Raw genomic sequence first — 21,460 nt, forward strand, 5'->3', positions numbered from 1 at the left:
GGCTTCACATACATATTATTCTGCAGTACTTTTTACCAAACCGAAGTTTTTTCCTGATAGATTAGCAGAGTGCTAAAGCTAAATTTAAAATTGTGTATATTTAACCTTTCCCCCTAATTGCTTGCCCAGAATAAAGGGTTGTTGCTTTGTTCCTAAATTCTCTACATGAGGTGGTGTGCATTAAAGTGTATTTATACTCTTTTGGATTAATTAACTGTGACCTTATGAACCACTGTCCTTGTTTAATTGGTGGCTCCAAAGCACACTAATGGCATAAATCAGCTGATAATGAGATTCAGACTTGCTTTTAAAATATATAATAACACTGCATTGATATAGCAAATGAGATTTGTTGACTCTCTGTTGGTATTACAGGAGAGAAGACACAATTAAATGCGTACTTTCAGGATGGGGGAGGGCTTGGTTGGAATGAATAATATGCACTTCAGGGTGGGTGTATGAAATAAGGAGGATATTCTACATCAAGATAAGTTTGGTATTCTCTCCTTGTCTCTAGGCAATGTGCAGTACTAGCTGGTGCACTTTAGGATACAGAAATGTTGTGGGAAGGTGTTTCTTAAAGATTACTGGAGGCTAAGAAAAATGATGATTTCATCTTAAATATAGTTACATGTTTTTAAACTGAGCTTACACCCACTGTTTTATGAACTGCAAATTAATCAGATAGCTCCCAGAGAACAAAAAGGTTTTGACCTAAACTAGTTGCCCAGGCTCCATTACTATTTTCAGTTTAATGTTACCCATATCCATCCCCACATTTTGGAAAGAAAACAAGGGCTGTGCAACAAAGTTTCTTTGTTTTCGTAAGAACTAAAAATGTGCTGTATGTAGACCAAACAATAAAAATAAACTACTGAACTACCTTCTAATGCATGGGGGTTCTGGAGAGAGGAAACCATGGATATTTAGAGGCATAAAGTGAGTCATTGTGCTAGTTAAAGAATTTTATAAGGCGAGCTCTGTGGGTTTGAGTTGCATCTGTTACCTTTCCAACTAGAACTGAGGGGCATGCAGGAAAAAGAATGTTGGATTTAATCATGTCTTATAGTGAATGCATTGTATTTACGCTAAGCTTCTAACCGGGATCTAGACTGTGGGAGAACAATGTTGTTAGTATTTCTTTAGGTATGAATTTTGCATTAGATGGGTTCCAGTTAAATGCACCTAAACAATATTATTTTACACCAATTAAGCTGCAAAATGCTGTTAACAAAACACTTTTAAAGAGTAATGAATGTTCTGTAACACTAGAAAACAAAACAAAACAAAAAAGCAAAAAACCCTGACCAGTGAAAAAAACCCTCACAGCTATTTTCCTTATTAAAAGATAACCATGCTTGCATTTATGACACTTCTTAGAAGCCATAATGGACTGGGTTGCTATGGTGTGAGATGCAGAACAATGAAATAATTGTTTCTCTTGGTATTGGCTTCCTGGAAACAAATTCTGTGTAAATGACTTGGCTGAAATAGTGACAACAATCTTGTGTGCTGTTTTATTTAGTTTATTGTTAAAAATCACAACTGTCCTATAATAATTAAAAAAAAAAAAAAAAACAAACATTTATCAGTTCTGGGCTTTCTTTTGTTTCAACGTTTTTTCCTTTTACATTTTCAGGTCAGTTTCATGAATTCAAAAGCAACTTACCAGTGATTTCTGGGAGCTGGGGCTGATTTTCTTGTGTATTTGTAAGTATTTATTCATTAATTTTCCAGTTATGTGCATCTTTCTAATACTCTTAACATGAAGAATGGAAGCTATTTTAAACTGTTGCTGTTATATCAGTTTTAGAATGTTCTTTTATTAAGAAATGTACTTATAAACTTTTTTTTTGTATTTTTTGGTAGTTTTTTTTGCTACCAACTTATGCTTCAGTTATTCAGAGGCACTACAGATGCTTGAAGTAACAGTGAATATTCCTGTTTTTTCAAGCTTTCTTTTGGTGTTCATAATCATAATAATGAGAGAACAGTGTTGCTTACAGTACCACATCAGTTGTGGCAGTTGCTAATGATAGCCATGCATCTTGCTATTGTCATGAAAATGATTTCTAGAAATGAGTTGGGGCTGTGATTTAAGACTGACAGGGCTTTTAGAGGAAAAGCTATATGGGTTTATTGAGGAAACACTAGGACAACCAGCATCTGCTGAACTGGGAATGTATTTTTATGTACCCTGGAGAAAGCTGACCTTTATGGTTGCAGCAAAATGACTGAGACTGTAGTCATTTAGGCCATGGCCCAAGAATATGTTTCAGTGTATGCCCAAGTTCGAATAAAGCAAATGGGACTAGGCCTATGCATAAATGCCTTGAGAAAGGGAACATTAGAGGAGAAGATCTGGGAGGAAGACAGTTATTTATGCAACAAATAGAAAGCTTTCAGAATTGCGTTTTTTTGGATAGTCTTCAACTTAGTCAAGTATAATAAGGAAAATCTAACTGGACTTAGACTTGGCATGATATAAATTATTGCAATACCTCTTGTATCATGGTATAAATGAAACCAATCTATGCAACTTGTTCTCTTAAGTCACAAATATAGTTTATGAATAAATATTTATTCAATCATTTGTGGAAAAAGATGTTCACAAAACCTCATTCATCAGGGTAAAATATGGGTGGTTCTCTCCTTGATATGGAAATGTGTTCAATTTATACTAACCCTTCATCTTTACAAATGTTCATTTTCATATATGGTTTTGCCATTATATTTGCAGTTCCCTTCATTTACAGGTCTGCATCTTTTTAATGAGCATTGTCAGTCATATTTGAAGAAAATATTGTTATCAAATAAAATAAACAATTTTTAAAAAGCATTAGCATTGAGAAATAGTTCTGAGAAGGCAATGTAAAGTGATTACTGAATGGAGAGAGAGGAATTTGCTCTAACTCTTCCTGGCTTTGCCACTGCATGTTTTTTTCAAGCAATCAGTTAGTCTTTCTTTGCCTCATTTTTCTCATCCGTAAATGGAAATAGTAATGTATCAGTCAATACAAACAGTAGCTCTTCATACCTCAATATGGAGTATACTTTCCAATCAAAGTAACGGAATAAATGCAACAGTAGATTCATGGTGAACTTCTTTGTGTGTACCAGGCTAATTGGATGAAAACCTGTAAGTATTGTTTAATTCATGCCCATGTAGTATTATGAACATATAAAGGGCTTTGGTAATTATATTGTGGACTCCTGACCTGAGTCCTACTTTGTTGACAACAACAAAAAGATGGGGTAAAAACAAATGAGGTAAAAGTACTTTGAAAGCAATGTTTGCATTTAGGTCAATCAAGTATTTAATGAGAAGTATGGACTGTTGTTATCACACAACTGTACACTGGCTTTTGCAGACGTGGTTGTTGTACAGTTGGGACCCCTTACAGTACCGTGACCATGAGAGCTGGAACGTGGTTCAGCAGCCGTACCAGTGAAGCCAAGGGAAGGCTTGTACAAAATGACTGCAGAAAATGAACCAGAGTCTCGTCTTTGATAGATATTCTTTGCAACTCAGAATTCAATCACATTAACACGAATATCTGGAGAAGCTAACACAATGGCTGACTGTTCTTGTTCTCTGATTAAAGGATTTACTTTAGTATATATCTAGAAACATATGCAAACATGAAGTGCACATAAACTGAAAAACAAATATAGGATGTACAACTGATTCAGCCCAGTGTTTCCTCATGTAGTGAAACCAGAGTGGAAGTATACATTTTATAGTAATACAGGTTTAAGCCTTCTGAAATCATCTCTGTTGTAGCTCTCTGGACTTGCAAATATTCTGTAGGTAGTATACATTAGTTCAGCAGATACATATTCTTACTATTCAGTAACAGTAATATGTACAGTGTTATAAATTTTCACTGTGCCCTATAGACTAAAAGGACAGGTTGTACCTCAGATATCTTTCAATTTAAAGGCTTGATTTGTGCAAATGCTTATTCATGTGAGATGACCTTGGAAGCTGATGAGAGCAGGATCAGGAGCTGAGGCTGAACAAATAGGCCCTAAACAAATGATACCATAGAAGATGGGAGTTTTGGGGAGTTTGTGTGGAAGACAAAAGTTTGCATATACAAGGAGTTTTGAGAAGATTCAGTTCTAAGCAGCATATAAAAAATGCTAATGAGAAATGTATACCATTTTCATGTTATGCTATAAAATTTGGGCATGATTTTATAGCGTGTTTGTTTCATCTATACTCCAAAGGGAAGGATTAGATCAGTGCTAGGATGACTGATCTTTGTGCATATTTTTATATGGGAATACAGCAAGATCAGCTAAATACTGCTATAGGTCTATACTAAAGCTATTTCAACCAGGGGCTATAATAACTTTTTCCTCAAATTTTTGGAAGTTTTGTCATAGATGCATTCTGCTGTAACATGTAATTACTTGGATCATCCAGTTCAGACAACTTTGTTGGGGTTTTTTTTGTCATATTTGGCTAGTTTTGTTCAGGAGAAAACAGGATTGATGATTCATACAAAAGTAAATTTCATGGAAAATGTGACATTTGGGCTTTTGTGTTATGCCCGCAGAGCAATTGTCCTAACTAAAGGTTACTTTTTTTTCAAGAATGTGGTCTTAAGATTGTTTAATTTATTTAATTGTTCTCCCCAAGTAGGTTTGTCCAGTAGTAAACTGCAATAATTATTTAAAGTTACAGATGGTAAAATAAATGCCCTTTAATACCACAGCATTTAAAACAAATTTTGCTTGTACATCAGCAATTAGAAATACCTTTTTACTAGCAGTTCAGCTTCTGTGTAAACATTTTATTGTGACTTGACTATGAAGTGAAAATACTGACAGAGGGGAAAAAAAACACTAAATGAATGGTGTTAAAGCCCATGAAACATCAGTGTCTTGTGAGAACAGCTTTCCAGTGAAAAGTCTGTATTTAAAATATGATAAAAATAATATAATTGGAATTGAGACTAAAATAAAATTGCTTTAAAAACAAACAGCAGCAATTTTTTTCAAAGAATGTTTAAAAACAAAAATAGGAACACTCAGGGGACACATGTATACACACTTTATAATACAAGAAAATTGATATTGTGAGTATGTAAACATTATCTTTTCAAACACTTATTCCAATTACTACATCATCAGGGAGTATGCTTGGCTTCAAACTCAATGCTTAATATTTTTTCATCAATCTTACTTTTAAGTCAATGTAAAACTTAGAGACCGTGTTTATGTGTACCATGGAGCATCTGACCTGCTAGATTTGTGCTTTGTATTTTTCCAAGCTTATTTAAAGGAGAAAACTATTAAATTATGAATATTTACATGATAAACTCAAAGAAGTCACAGCGCATTTGGAGCAAGAGAAGACATGTGCCTTTGGCACTATTTACCTTTACAGGTTTAGTTGATAACATTTGATGTTCTACTGAATTGCAGTTAATTTATTTGGGAAAATATACTGTGTTTATCAACTTATCACTTACCTCTTTCTATGAAGTGCTGATTCTTTCAAAATGCCTGTTAAGAAAACCAAGTAATGCCTTATTAGAAGCTCTGTTTGCTGCAACATCCATACTTTTTTTTTTTTTTTGCATATGTGTGCTGGAGGTATCAGAGGTTTTTATCCTCTTCTTCCTACTTTTCTGCCAACATTTGGGATGTACCAATGTAAAATGATTTCGTTGCACCATGAAGGAGCCCATCAGGAATTTGAAACTCTGTTTTCCTGGGATTCTTTTATAAATGAGGAATATAAAATCTGCTTCTAGTGGAACACTGTCTTGCTGCTTTTATGCAACTCTTGCACTACAGTAGCACACAAATTTTCTAATAGGAAGCAAAGTTCCAGTATATATTGTGAGGTATAAATAAACACAAAAGCAACGCACCTGCCTTGAAGAGTTTTCTTGTCTGTGAAAGCTTCTATAAATACATGTTTTAGATGTACTTAAGAGAGAGTTAGTTGAGTAGAAACAAAATAGAAGGAGGAAAGGGCACTTCCTCACACTTGGGTAATACCTGGTCCGTAAATGCCCAAGCACATTTGCCTGTCTGGGTCTAATAGAAGTGTAGTTGCATCCATCCAGAGGTTTGTAGTTGTACCTGAAGAGAGGAAGGTGTGGAAAAAAAGGCTGAAGGAGAGAGAAAGGTGGCTGGGACATTAATCTGCTGAGAACAGGACAGAAGTCCAATCAAAAGTACAAAAAGTTCTGTTCGTTTTTTAGTATCTGAAGTTCTGTCTCCCCAGCCCATGCTTCCAGCTGGGATGTCCAAAGGACTCCTTATGTGAATGTTTCTAAAGCTGTGCAGGTGTGGGAGGTCACCTAGAGTTCTGATAGAAGGAGCGTCTGTTGCATGATGGTGGCACAGAAGCATGTTCCTGTCTGAGTTTCCATTTACCTTCTGAGTGCAGCACATTCTTTTGGCTGCTTCCCTGTTGACCGTACAGACAGTTTCTTGGTAGTAAGTAAATAACTTAAGAAATAAATACACAGAATGCTCATGTTGTGGAAGCAATATGCATTGTATTCATTTTAGCCAGTTTTTCTTACAATAAGAAAATTGGGCACTCAAACTACTACTAGGATTTTGGTATTTAACGTAACACAGAAATCTTCAACTCTTTATGAATAATGAAATCATAGAATCATGGAATATCCTGATTTGGAAGGGACCCACAAGGATCATTGAATCCAACTCCTGTCCCTGCACAGGACAACCCCACAGTTCACACCATGTGTCTGAGGGTGTTGTCCAGTCTCTTCTTGAACACTGACAGGCTTGAGGCTGTGACACCTCCCTGGGGAGCCTGTTCCAGGGCTCCACCACCCTCTGAGTGAAGAACCTTCTCCTTATGTCTGACCTAAACCTCCCCTGGCACATCTTCCTGTCGTTCCCTCGGGTCCTGTCCTTGGTCACCAGAGAGAAGAGATCAGTGCCTGCCCTTCCTTCTCCCCTTGTGAGGAAGCTGTAGACTCTGGTGAGGTCTTCCATCAGTCTCTTCTTCTCCAGGCTGAACAAACATACAAAAGAACAGTTTTAATTCATATAAAGCCAAAGGGTTTCATGCTATAAGACTCCTTAACACTTACTAAAATGACGATGCCACTGAATGTGAGAGCACTATCCAACCAGCTTCTAACATACTGCACAAAGACAGAGGCCGCCCGTGTGGTCTTTCTTTGCTTACTTTTTGATGAAATCGAACCATTTAGTAAAGCTGCTGCTGGAAATAATTTTTCAAAGGATTATCACACTCTGGATGTAAGTGAGGACCTCCGTGCTCTACTGCTGCTCCATCCACGTGCTGGACAAGATATGTGCAATGCACTAGATCCATCTGCTGTCTAAAAAATTCTTTGCAGAAGAAAGAGGCAATAAAATGGAAATCCTCATCCAAATCATTATATATGCTGTTGAAGTTGCATGCAATGCTTTGGAGGGAGGAATCTGTTAGGAAATATTTGAACTAAGAAGCTGCATTAAGAATAGGAAGCAAAGTATTCATACAAGTCCATACCTGGACAGAGTCCTGTAGGTTTTCTGCAAGTGACTAGCATTTGGTCACTTAATAACTATAATAACTATAATGCAGGATCTTAGAAAAGCTGTAAAGAGAATTTTGTTTAAGCCACACTGCGAGTAGTAAATGACATACAGTATTTCTCGTTCTGCCTAAATTACACAAAGGATTTCTTATTCCATAATATGGCTGAACAATATCTACAGTTCACATCAACATTAATTTTTGAAATCATATTACTTAAAAGGGTGAGGGTTATAAAGTATCCACAGACAGCTTCATTTTCTCTCTTGTCTTTCTAGTGCACATGTACCAATGGCTGTTTGATTCATTTATTGACATAAAACAGAATTGCTTAGAACTAGCCACTCATTCATCATAATCATAGTTAAAGAGAGCATGGGGTAAGAGGTTAACTGCTTGCTGAATGTATCAGGATCTTTGGTATATACCAAAGTCTGACTCAATAGAAATCTGATAATGGCCTGTTGAAGGTAAAACTCAAGTGTTAATAGCTAAATAAAAAAATTGATAAAGACTCTGCTGTAAAATACTCACACTTCTGAAGTTAATTAAAAAGAGCTGATCAAAGTGAAGCTTCCATTAAAAATGGTACTTTAAGATATTAAAGATAAAAGCACAAAGGTAAATTTTGAAAATCAGTGCATATTTTAAAAAATTATTTTTCCATGAATTATTATTTTTTTCTTATTGGCTGCACTTCCATTAATAGTTAAAATATAATGTGAAAATGTTAATTTTTACTTTCAGTAGTTTAGGTTCATGCACAGTGATGATGAATTGATATTTTGGGGTATCTATGTTAACAAGACATTGAACAAAATCAATTTGAACTAACTGGGAGCAGCTTCTGTTCTAAATACACGTGTGTGATGGATTCAGTACTGTGCATCATAAAATATTCAAAGACTACTCTTAATTGTGTAAATACCATATTATCTTTATGGCTTTATTAGAGATTACTGTATAATCTTGGCTCTGAAAGTTAGTCTGAAAGATGCTCCCTGCAGGAGCCAAAAAGCCCCAGGGAACAATTAATCCAATTCTCTGATGCTAAAACAAAGCATGTTACATGATTTTTTTAAAGTTTCACCTCTCACTTCTGCCTTCCCCAGTGAAACAGTTCACAAAATGTAAGACTTCATCCCAAGTTCTTGTTTTCAGTCTAAAAAGAAAAGTTTGATTTAGAAAGAGAGAGGATCTTCATCTGGAAATTGGCAAGAACAAGGGTCTGAAGGGTCTGACTGAGACACATGGTCCCGCAGAAAATCTAAAATACTGTAGGGTACCAGAATGAAGATGGATGACTAACTAGCAAACTGTCTGTGTATCTGGAATTGCTAATGGTTTGGTATCTATTATCTACTCAAATGCTTTAGTATTTGATGTATAATATTTTTATTCTAAAGATTTTTCTGGTCACAGATGTAACACTAAACTACAATTAGATCTGCTGAAGTCATGCTTAGTATAATGAAAATGAAGTAAAAATTTCACTCCTCAAAACCTTGTAACTGCCTAAAACTTGGGAGGTCCTCCTACAGCAGGCACAAGGGATCAGAGACGCGGTTGATTTCCGAGTGTGAGAATGCTCCTTGGTCCTATTTGAGCAAAACAAGTTTATGAACATCAAATCAGGCTCATGATTAGCTAATCCATCAGTGGAAAGTAGGCAGCCTTGTGCATTTCAGAGACAAGTAAAAATGTTTCAGAATGTACCTGGTTTGTTACACAATTCTTTGAAGTTCATTGAGCTCACTTTTATTTCTCCTGTATTTCTGAGATACTTTTTAGACTTGAGCACCCTGTCTTACCAGAACATGCGCTATCAGTTTATTTAAAGACATAATATTTTCTCTTCTCTTTTTACATCTTTAGGAGTTGTTTATACTATTGACATTTTATTTAATTGTTCAATTTTTACCAAGTGATTATAGTTTGTATAAGAAACAGCAGTGAAATTAAATTGCATCTTAGAAAGAATAATTTCAGCTATGTTCTGTGTTTGTCAGCTCCATGCTTCATGTCACCTTGCTTCTTCTTAACCTAGTATTTTAAAAGTATGGTTAGAAGGTCTTAATTTGATGGAACATTTCCTCCTCCAAATCATGATGCAGATTTTAATATAAATTTTTGAAAAGCCATTTACCCTACAACTGTATTGGATCTCCTCCTTGCCCTGTATCCAATAGAGACCAGTTACCTATTAGAACTCTCTTATCCTATCTTGCTTGAGCAAGTGTTCATCATTGCTAAGTTATTGGACCTTTTAAATTGATTCCATATTAAGGCAGCATCCCACGCTGCAAATAGTCCTTATACTTCTTTACTGTGTTCATTAAAGCCTGACAGTACCTCTAAGTTTGTAAAAAGTCTGAATGGGTTTGAAAAGAATCTTTTGCCCAAAGTTTTGTTTGGTCTGAACTGAGACATATTCACTTGCCTCTGAAATACCAGGTATCAGTTGTTGCCCACTACAAGATTCTCCTGATTCAGTGTGGAAACCTGATATGTTCTTGAACGTCCAGGTCTTGAAATAAAGGAACAAACAAGCTGCATTTCTGATCCTTCACAGCCTCATTCCTAGACAATCACAGCTAGGAAATGACTGTTGCTACCATGTCTGTGTGTAACTTTTCTGTAAATTAGTTACTTATTTTTTAAACTCTTGTTCTCAAAGATGTTTTTTTAGTGGATGTAATTGTAACTTTTAGAGAATGATGAGGGGAACATAACCATGCACATTCTACTATCTTTTTGCTGTATGCCACAAAACGGCTGCAAGACCTGTGTAATCATACTCCAGATTCCTAGATTTGTACATTAGATAACATATATGCATCCTCTTCACAGGCCAATTTACTTGAATAATTATATAATTATTGAAACAAAATATAATAATAATTTTTCTCTTCCTGTAATCTTTTTTAAGCTGAATTGATCCAGTCTGATTGCCACAGTTTGCATGATAGATTTATTTCAGGTTGTGCGATGTTCAGCAGCAGTCTATGACAACAATCAATGTTTTGTCCTGTTAAAAGCATTTAGGTGGCATTCCTGCATTCAAACAGTGTTGTTTTAAGGCCACATAGATTCTTGCACTATACCTCAGAAACATAGCAGCCTTTTCTTTTTTTTTCTTCTTTCTCTTTTTAACTCTGGTGGTTTGTTTTTGTGTGTGAATCAACTCCTCTGGTTTCTCCAAAACAACCTTCTGTTTGAGGTGGCTGTTGTTTACGGGTTTTTCCTCACCCACCCACCTGCCATTAACTATTTGGTTACCACTCGAAATACTTCATCATGGAGATTCAAACGCGTTGTCCTGTGGCCATTGTTGCTCAGCAGAACACACATGCTTGCTTCCTACACAAACACACACACACAAATTAATAACTGAGTGGAACTCCTCCTCCTCTCTGCTCCAGAAGGAGCTGCTCCAAAAAGAAGCCATTTATAGTATCAATAAGCTGCTTCTCCAAACCATGTACAGATGTGTTATTCAACCAGTTAATATTGGGGTAGTTAAAATCACCCATTATTATTTTTCTGGCAGATTTTGCCACTTCATTAATATCTTTCAACATACTGAGTTGCTTGGCTGTTCCTTCTTTTACATGGCTTATATCATATCATGCCATCACAGCATATTCTGTAGTTTCGAGTTAATTGCCCAATTAACAGTGGTATTCATGAAGTGCTAGGAAAATTCCACAACTAATGATTTGGACAATTTCAAAATAGGTTGGTATTTCATAGTTTAAAATGTCAAACATGCCAATAGCTGCAAGCTTAAGACTGTGCAGGCTTAGAACCCAACAGCTCAAAAATTCTATATTGCAAAAATCATAATCCAGCCTTCAGAAACATGTTTCCCAGCCCTCAGTACTTCCATGTTAGGGAACTTCTACACTACCACAATTTCTCCTTAGACTGGTGAGGTGAAAGTGTGAAATTGGATCTCCTTGTCTTCTCTGTATTTTGTGAAAATGAGGAATAAATACCTTCTGGCAGCTGTGAATGCTCCCTCACCCCCAACCTGGCCCCACATGATGGTTATGGCAGCATTGGGGAAGATACTGTAATAGTGGTTGTGTATGTGCTTACAGAACTCAGGAAAACCGAGATGCGAGTGGTTGGAAGGTTGTGGGATTTGCTGGAGGACTTTGTACTTTTCTTTCCTGTTGCCTGGGTTAGGTAGGCATGATAACAATATGTAGTTAGCTTTGATGGGCCATTGTTCCCAGATGCAACTGAGAGTTGCCAATAGACTCTCTAGGCAGTGATCTGATTTTTTTGTTTTGTCTCACCAGCTGCCATGCAGAGATGCCAGGGGATACACTGCCTTGTCTTTTTGCCATTTCTCAGTACCTTCTGTGCTCTGAGTTGTGAGACTGAGGTGATGCTGTGGACTTAGTCTGCAGTGTCTGAGGATGGGCTGGGACTGTAAAATAATTTCATTAGCATTGCCCAAGGAAGAAATGACTCCTTTTCGGCCTTGAAATTCAGGGTCAGAAGCACAGGTACAGGAAGGAAGACAGTCCACGTCCTCAGAGCTAACGGATCACAGACTCAAGGTTCCTTTCTAACATTTTACATTATTAGAACATTTTGAATTTCCCTACTTATCTACTCTATTGAGGCTGTATTGGTGATCTAACACAAGCTGCTCAGAGGTGTATAGATATGTGATTAAAGCCTTAATTCAGCAAGGAACTTTAAGTACTTTGAGGTGCTTCATTGTAATTGACAAGACTTTGCAGGAGTTAAAATGCTGTGAGTACTGAGATCTTTGCTGGGATGGTACTGATTATGTAAATATGGCTGCTGGATAGCTCTTTTTAAAAATTAAATTACTGAAATATAATATTTCGTCGATCTTCCTTTTAGTCCTTCCTGGAGTTGTGGCAGATTCTTTAGGACATTATAATTTACATTTTATAACAAAAATATAGCAAATTGTTTTATCTCATTCCTCTTGGCAACTCAGAAAACTATAATTAACATTTTTTATCAGTATTCTGTTTAGGGTTTTCTAAACTGAACAGTATAGTGGTAACAGCTCATTTTTAGATGCTATTACAGTTCTTTCACATCTTTATAGTACTGTAATAAAGCTGAATTTACTAGCTACCTTGAAAGCGGAGTAAGGCAGCATTAGAATCTACATTAAAGTGATTCAGTACCCTTTAGAGAAAGCCTTCTTAACTTGAGACCAGAGACAGTGTGTGTTTCGGGGGTAGTTTTATAAGGATTGCCGATAAACTTGAACACTACCAACAACAGCTGCTTTTTGAAATATTGTCCTGCCCAGCCCAATGAAGTTTAGGGGAATTTGCTTGCTTTGTAAGCACATGTGATCAACATTAGCATTCAGGGGAGCTTCACCTGCCAGTGGAAGGGAGGCTGTATCTTAGAGACTACTTTATGGTTTCAATTGTTAAAGATGGGAGGGATCAACTTTCTCCTGGAGAGTTAGTGCAAATCTCCAGTCTCTTAGATAAGTACCATGCTCTGATATATTTTTCCTAAACTTTCTTCTTGGTGGCAATTCAGATTCTTTCCAGTTTGGGTGTATAGGGAGGATATTTGCTTTCCTAATTGTTCATGAGTTATGAAAATGCAACCACTTCAGGTCATTCCGTGTTTGTGGCCAGTCAGGTTGCCCTGCAATAGATCCAGTGGTTACCGTTCCTAGCTTTATGCTTCTCAGCAGCTCACTTCATCTTGTTTCCTTTCTTAATAGTTGTCTATTTCACATTTTTCAACTATGATCTTATCATGGACGGCAAAGTGGTGCCCAGAAGAGGAATTAGCAGAGGCCTCCAGAAATGGCCATAATACGGATTACAATTATTACAGTTATAAATACAGTAGTAGTAGTAGTAGCAGCAGCAACTTCTTCTGCCTGTAGCAGAGTTCAGTAAATGTAATTTTAAACTACTGAGATACTAGTAACTAAATCCACCCACAACTACTAGAAAACATCACACTGCTTTTAAAAGGTACAGAATTCTGCATGTTCTGATTTGTACAGAAGTTATAGATGTTTCTTACCTTACTACCGTTTTTCAATAATTTTGCACCAAAATTTTATTTTCAGATTAGCTTCAGTTTAAGAAATAACCCCATGTCTAATCATAAGTTTAAAGAATTTTGCATCTACATAGCTATGAAAAAAACATTTGTGAAGTTATTTTTGTGTAAGTTGTGGTGAAACGTTTCCCATGTAGAATAACAGAGCATTTAGTGTTCATGAAAGAAATGCTTTCAGTACTTTGAATGCAGCAGCATAATGGTATTTCTCTTAAATTGTGATAGCTTTTAGATTTTTTTTTTCCAGCTCAAATTCCAGAAGTTAATTACACTATACTCTTTATAAAATTTGAGAATATGATCAATAAATACCAACATCAAACAGAAATAGTAAAAAGATTAAGCTGTCTTTTTAAAATGGCAGTCTCTGATTCCATTAAAATTTTTGTTTTATAACAAAGTAGGAACTATAAAATTAAGTGAACACCAAAAGAAGATCCTTCTATTATTAACCGATCGCACAAATTCTACAAACTGAAAAACATCAGTGATGTAAAAAGTGACTGACCATTCATTGTTAATTTAGTAGCAGTGTTACCATTCATGACCACAGTGACATACACAGTATTTCAGACTGAACTGAATGGAAGCAGATTATTTTTGCATCTAAAAAATATAATCAATAATTAAAAGCTAACTTCAAATATAAATAATTTTAAAATAGAATGGTGAACTGTCATAGACATAGGTAGAATAATTTAAGATGTAAGATCTAGAGATCTTCTGTGTTTTATCCAGTTGCAAAGTAAAACTCTTTTTTTTTTTTTTTTTTTTTTTTTTTTACACGGAAATGGTATTTAGGATAAATACATCAAACTTTGTATTTATAGTTTAAATATTAATGGTTGACAATGCTCAAGAATGCTTGAGCGTTTTAATAACTGGTATTTAACCTTGAGGTTTGGAGTTCCCAAATAATCAGACAGAACCATTAAAAGAGGTTCCCCCCTCTACCCTCCGCGAGTGGTGCATATGAAAAGTGACTGAAATATGTCATAAATATGTAATTCTGTCCAGGGAAGAGATAAGGGATATTACCAAAAGGAACAGTTGTAGACTTTAGCTCTTTGCCTTGGCTAAGTAATCTAGTTTACAAACTTTAAAGGCTAAAGGTGATCCCAGACACATCCTGTGCTTGGTTAAAGGTTCTGCTATATCACTGCTAGGACAAAAAAGTGAAGTGCCTCTCTACCAGCTGCAGCGAAAGAAGGTGATTTGAATGTTAATGAAGGACAGAAGTTTCATAGTAACAGAAAAACAGAGGCTCTATAGATAAGAGAATATTTTCCCAGGATGTCTCAGTCTGCAGTTGTTGCAACCAGAGGAAGTAATATTACTAAGGAAGTATTTAAATGTCTTTAACAGATATTAGATGATGAAGTGGAGTAGTCATTATATTCCTATCCAAGCTCCAATGCATGAGAGGTCTATTGAAATACAATCTTTTGAGAATATCCACTTAGTCCTGTTTCTAGACACCCAGGTTCATTTGGGCATCCTGTTAATCTATAGAGCTCCAAAGACAAAAGATTTCTCAGAGAAGTTACTAAAGTTGCTGTTTAATGTGGCAATAAATATCATAATGTTCATTGTCTTTATAAACCTAAATACTCATGCTCCCTTCTCTGCTTTCCACTCCGCATTGAAAATTTTTCCTGGTATTTGCACATTAGGTTTTCTAACATCTTTTAACCTGGCAGTGCCCTCGACTGGTTCACAGCTCTTGATATGAACATAAGAATTCCTTCTTACTCCTGCTTGCTCTTTAGTTCTGATCATTCATTGCTGTGTTTCATGAGCCCCATGACACAATCCACTCTTTCTAAACGTCTGATCCATTCACAGATAGTCCTGCAAACACAAACTGGCATTCATGGCCTTCCTTGCCATTCCTGTCAAAAAAAAACCAAAACGACGCCCCCAACCCCAAAAAACTGAAAGAAGACAAGACATTAAAAGACATCTGTGTCTTTTTCTTTTAGAGTTTGAGTCAACATAGTTATACTCTAAGGTATTCAAATGTTTGGTTATTATTAAAAGCACCATCACTTGGTGTCCTCAGCAGTTATTTTCTTCTGTTAAACTTTTTTTATTTTTTTAAGCAGATTAACAGAAAAGTAGCAATGGGTTCACAATAGTATCACTGAATTGCTCAAATCCTAAGACCTTCACAGATGGGCCCTGAGCCTATAAAGGTACAGCATTTGTCATTCTGATGGATGACTTTTCCTGCTCATAAAATAAGGGAAGTAATCCGTCCTCATTCTGCTTAGTTCTCTCTAAGCAGAGACATATATTTGGTTGCCAAACTCTACTTTCCATTCTTCAACTAATCCCAGAGAAAAATGGAAATATGTTGAAAAGCCTGTGACACATGGTGGATGACTAGTTCTTTGCTCCCAGAGCACCCATCTGTAGTGCTTAAAAACCCTATGCTTTTTCTTGCTCCTATTTAGTACCTTGATGGAATTGCTGTGGGATCCATTGAGAATAAATTTCTGCTGTTCATAAGAGATGTGTGGCTTTCTGGAATGATAAAACCCAGTTCTGGCTCGCTGAATACCCAGCAGAGAGCAGAATGGAGATCAGCTGGCTTAAGCTAAAACCGAGTAACATGCTACAAGGGATGCCCCTGTAAAGCATCTTCATCAGTTGTTCTCTGTTGAATCTATCTAGCACTTACATTACTGCTACATTTCAGATAAATATGAATAGTAATCAGTTTCCAAGACAAGAAAGGGAGCTCTATACTTGAGTGTTGTTTCAAAATGTTGATTTGGGGAGAATAATGAAAAAATGAATTATCTTTTCTGCTTGGAATATTTTTTCCCCCTCCTGTATTCTCATCTGTGTGAGAGGACAGACTCTGAAAAGCACTAATGTAACAGTCTATCAGCCTGTTGATCTTTCTTTTTAACTATCTTTGGGTATCTGCTCTTGCCATCCTCACCATGATATCTGAGCACCTTATGATATTTTTTCAGTATTTTGGAATACTGTTAACTTCTAGATCCTTTAAAAGGAGGAGAGAAAACATAGCTTGACTTGCTGTTCTCAGTCAGGAATGGAACCTTTTATGTATGGTTTTGTGAATCCTTTCTTAAGTCTTATTTTGACACTGGTCAAGGATACAGAAATGATAGGTTGGTTGCTTGATTTCTACACCTTCCCCCGCAGGATGCATCTCTATTCAACAAACAGGATAAATTAGCCACTGCTGTGGAGAATTTCAATATTACCAGTGCAAGTTCATTAGAATTAGTTTAATTTAGCTAATCTAAATATAGCTTTACTACCTCTATATGGAAGTGACTTTTGTGAAGTCACACTTTGTATTAATTCATCTCACAAAATTGATAAAATGTCAGCTGTGTCATGGGGTAGAATATGCAGATGCTTCTTCTCTTTCCTCTGTTTTTTACACTTGCACAGGGAGATGCTTAAGGTTAATTCAAGATGATATTAGAAGCTAAGTGAGAAAGGAGTAAGAAGAGCTCTGGAAGCTCAGACATGTCATCCTGGTTTTTATCTTTAAATATAATACAGACCGTTGTCATGTGCTACTGATGTCAAGTGTCATCTGAGCATTCTTTGGGCTATCTGTCTCCACGTGCTACTGGCACATGTACATATTTCTGTCCATTTTTTAGTGGTACGTATTGGGCTTATTCATGTATTAACATTCCTTCCATCAATCCTGAATGCAAGCCAGCTCTACCAGCAGGAGAATTTTATATCTGTTTCATATGTTAGTACAACGATGACTTAAAAGGCCACTCCTTAATTCCTTCTAGATAAGGTTTCTTCATTTATTTTATATTTCAGTGTGAAGGTGTCTTCTTTTGAGACAATCAGTTTCAAACTGTTTTACATCTTTGATTTCTTCTGTCAAGCAGTGTGGGACATGGAAAAGCCAGGAAGTCAGAATGTTGTTTGGTACAACCTTTAGCAATGCTTCTGTGCAGTTACTGAGGTACAAAAAAAAAGGGTAATATTTCTCAGTGTTTATTTTCTTACAATGGAAGATAAATGTGTAAATCGGATATGGACTATAAATCAGAGTTATTTTCATTAATTCTGTAGTTAAGGTTTTGTCCATATTTACATCTTGGAAAGATCTGATTCTGGAGAACAGCTGAGTAGGAGGATCCTTCTCCGAGTCAGCTCTGACTGAAAGCTTTGAAGTGGTCTCCTTTTCTGTCTTTGAAAATTCATCATTCTATAGTAGACAGGATTTACTAGACTTGGTCTTCTTGAACAAACGGACAAGTTAGCAACATTTTCCGTTGGCACAACTCCAGAGCAAAATATTTGTTACAGGTCTTGTGTATCTTTATGTTTCATCTGAATGCTTTATTTTTTGTGTCTTAGTAACATAAGAATTTTAACCTGATTGCAGAGTATAAGTAGCTGCATAGTTAAAAGCACTCTCAGTTTTTGGCTGCAGAAGTATATTATTCCTGAACCCTTCTAAAGTATCTGAAGACTTAAGAACTGCAGTATCAGTTTCAAAATACCAGTTTCCCTGTGCGTATCTGGGGGATGCTTCAGATACCTGCCTCAGACGAACTTAACAATAGACCCTGCCAGGGCTTTTTATGACTGGGAATTTCTGCCAGAAATCTCAGCAGATTTCTGTCAGAGTTTTGCTTTAGGTTTTCCAAAAGTTTGAAGACAGCATGGTAGCTGTAATAAGTTTATAGAATGCTGGAGTATCTGAAAACTTTGAGTCAATTAAATTTAGGAGTCTAAATCCTTCTGCAATTTTATAGTAGCTATACCCGCAAGTGTTCAAATCACTTTTTAAAACATGAGTGAGAATTCTCATTTGTTGATACATTTGAAAGTTTTCTTTTGAGTCTTTTAAAATACAAGATGTTTTCTGTGGAAAACGGGACAAACAGAACATTGCTGCCTGATTAATTAAAAGTTTTGTCAGCTAATTGTACTTCTTGTGTAGTCTTTCTGAAGCCTAGTGCTACAGTGAAGATGAGATCACTCTTTAAAAATCTCCTAGTGCAGTAATTTCAATTCCTTCTTTTACCTATTTTGAATCCATCTTCAGTGTAATATGGTGACAGGGAGAGGGGTGGAGCTGTCCTGCCCTCTGAGCAAATAGCCAGATCCTTTAGTAGTAAACTGATGGAATGGGAACAAATGTGTTCTGGAGGATAATAAAGTTAGGAAAAAATAATATATTATTTCATTTTTGAATTCATAATGCCAAGTGGAAGAACCACCTTTTCAGTAGCTTGTTCTTTGGACTCTGAGCTGGGCAGCAAGTTGCTGCTTGTTTGCTTGTTTTATCCTTTGGGATATTAGTTTCTGAAAATTTTATGTACTACTCTGTAGTTTAACATCTAAGCACTAAGTTTATTTCAACAAAATACATTAAATGCATATGATGCACAAAACATACATGGGAAAAGTGAACTGGATGATGAAATTCATTGTGTTTAGACAACTTTCTAATAATTAAGGACATCAGATACATGTTTAGTATTCACTATCAAATAATGACCAACTGTGAGACCTACTGCAAGATTTTTTTTTCTGCAACATATCCAATGTAAAAAAAAAAAACAAACCCAAATTCTGCCTTGTGACACTAATGTGGATTTGCCATTGACTTGCATATATTGACTCAAGCTAAGCAATTTTGTTTGACTATAAACTTATTTTTTCACTTCTTGAAGACAAACTTTTTATCCTGGGTATTTCCAGCATATCATGAAGAAATCTTGTTTCAGTTCATACTTTTTTGCTTCTAGTTTATTCTGTGGTGTACTGAGATTTTTCTATCAGGAATATGTTCAGAGCAATATATAATTGTCCTGGGCTGGAACAGAGGAACCCAAATATCCTAGTATTTTGGAAGCTGAGTGTAAAACACACCTACACAGTCATGTTTTCCTTCTTCACAATTCAGTTACTTACAAGTGAAGTTTGCTACATATCAGTAGTTTTATGCCTTTACACAATTGCAGTCTGCTACACCACAAAGCCAAAGCACAGTTAATGAAATCAGCAGTGTCTCCTGAAGGAAGGCCAGAGGGCCTAGCAGACAGCATTAAGATATATAGGCAGAGTTGGTTACCATATACAAGGAGCCCATTCTAAGATTTGATTGTCACATTGCATACAAAATAAGTATTTTGTTTTGATTTTTTAGATGCTTTCAAACATATTACTCAGGTAGTTGTTTAAGAAAAGTTTACAATAATTTAGAAAACAGAACAAAAAGGATTTTAAGATGATTATCTGGCCTGACCATAAATGATATATTCAGTCCCACCTTAATAAGTCAGATGAGGCTTGTGATCCTAAAGCAGTATATACTATTTTAGAGCCTCACTCTGTGCAGAATAAGTAGGAATTGACAGTCTTGGTGTTCTAAATGATATGTACATCAGGCCATCTGAAGTTTGAGATTTAACTTATGCTGAAGTGCTTTAGTCAGTCAATAAGAAGTCAAAGTATTCAAAGCACATGTTCTGCTGTACAATTCTAATTTAAGTCACTGTGCTTCTGTTGATACACATGCTCAGAAAAAATGAGCATATGTAAATGACCTGAGGTTAATATCTATCACGTGCAACTTGTCTTATGTGAACCTTTTTGCTTCTTGTTTTTCTTGATTTTTGTTGGGTAGACCTTTGATATTTTGAAGTTACAGCATATATTGAACGGACATAGCCAGAGCAAGGAAATCGATCGTTATCTAAATTTTTAAAATAAGAACCAAATAGTTTAAGGGCAACCAGCCATCTCAGGTGAGTCTGCAAGAGTCACTTTATGCAGTAGATAATGAAAGTTGTTACAAATGACGTAAGCGTACAGATAGTTCAGTAGCTTCAATTTCAGCAACCTTGTTCAAGGTGTAGTACATCTTTGAGTGATATAATTTGCTTTTGCCCTGCAAAGTCATAAAGTTCAACTTGTCTTCCTGACACTGACTAAGCTACATGGATTAGGTATAGCTGATCTTAAAAGAGAAAAATTGGACACTTGGCAAACCTAGCAGATATTTTGACACACTCTTGGAGCTGATAAGAATCATCATAAATTTAAATGTTACCTTGTCTTGCACAGAAGCCAAACTTAAGAAATGGCTTTGAATTTTTAATGAATGACTGAGCACCCTGTTTTAATAATAAGACCAAGGTTTTTGGGCAGGGGAATTGGAGAGGAACAAGGATATGAATGATGCTATAAGGCTACTGATGAAGTGTTGTATAATTTTACTAGTTGCATAACTGCTTTTAACTACTAAACTCTCTCTGATTAAAATAACAATCGAGCTTGTAATTTTTCTGAACAGCTGCTGCTACAGGGGGTCATTACCTTGGAGAGCTTTGAAATAATCGTACTCCTAATACATGAGTTATGTAGTCTCATGTTTTACAGCAATGCACAAAGTTTAAAGTCTATAGTAGAATGTTATTTGAAAGCTGTCAAACCATGTTAAAAAAGACCGCATCGTCAAAGGCCCTTGTGGCCAGGATTCAACATGTAGCCTTGTCTTACTCATTATAAAATGCATGTTTATAAAGTTCCACAGAGCATCCAATTCCCAATTCACTTATATCAGCAAGACTTAACTTGCTCATTAATCTAAATTCTTTTGCAACTTTAATCTACATGTTTAATTAATCATAAAATGAGGCGGTAAGTAATTTCAGCAATGTGTGGCTTGTTATCAGATGCATTTAATCACTCTTCTGTGAGCTCATTTGGAAACACCTGAAGATGTCGAGAGCAGTTTGAATAAGCATAAATTATTCTTTGTCAGTGTACTTCACTCAACTAATAAGACATTAATTT

General features: G+C 36.0%; 1 protein-coding gene across 13 annotated transcripts in view; it reads left to right on the forward strand.

Moving 5' to 3' along the window:
* The window catches only part of SOX6 (SRY-box transcription factor 6), a 375,354-nt gene that overhangs the window by 51,308 nt on the left and 302,586 nt on the right, over positions 1-21,460 (forward strand). For all 13 annotated transcript variants that reach the window (XM_082059015.1, XM_082059008.1, XM_082059006.1 and 10 more), the window contains one exon: positions 1,640-1,710. The gene's annotated coding sequence lies outside the window, so the exon portion shown is untranslated. The remainder of the gene's footprint in view (positions 1-1,639; positions 1,711-21,460) is intronic.

The sequence above is a fragment of the Streptopelia decaocto genome, assembly GCF_964273445.1.
Source record: "Streptopelia decaocto genome assembly, chromosome: 7".
NCBI lineage: Eukaryota > Metazoa > Chordata > Aves > Columbiformes > Columbidae > Streptopelia > Streptopelia decaocto.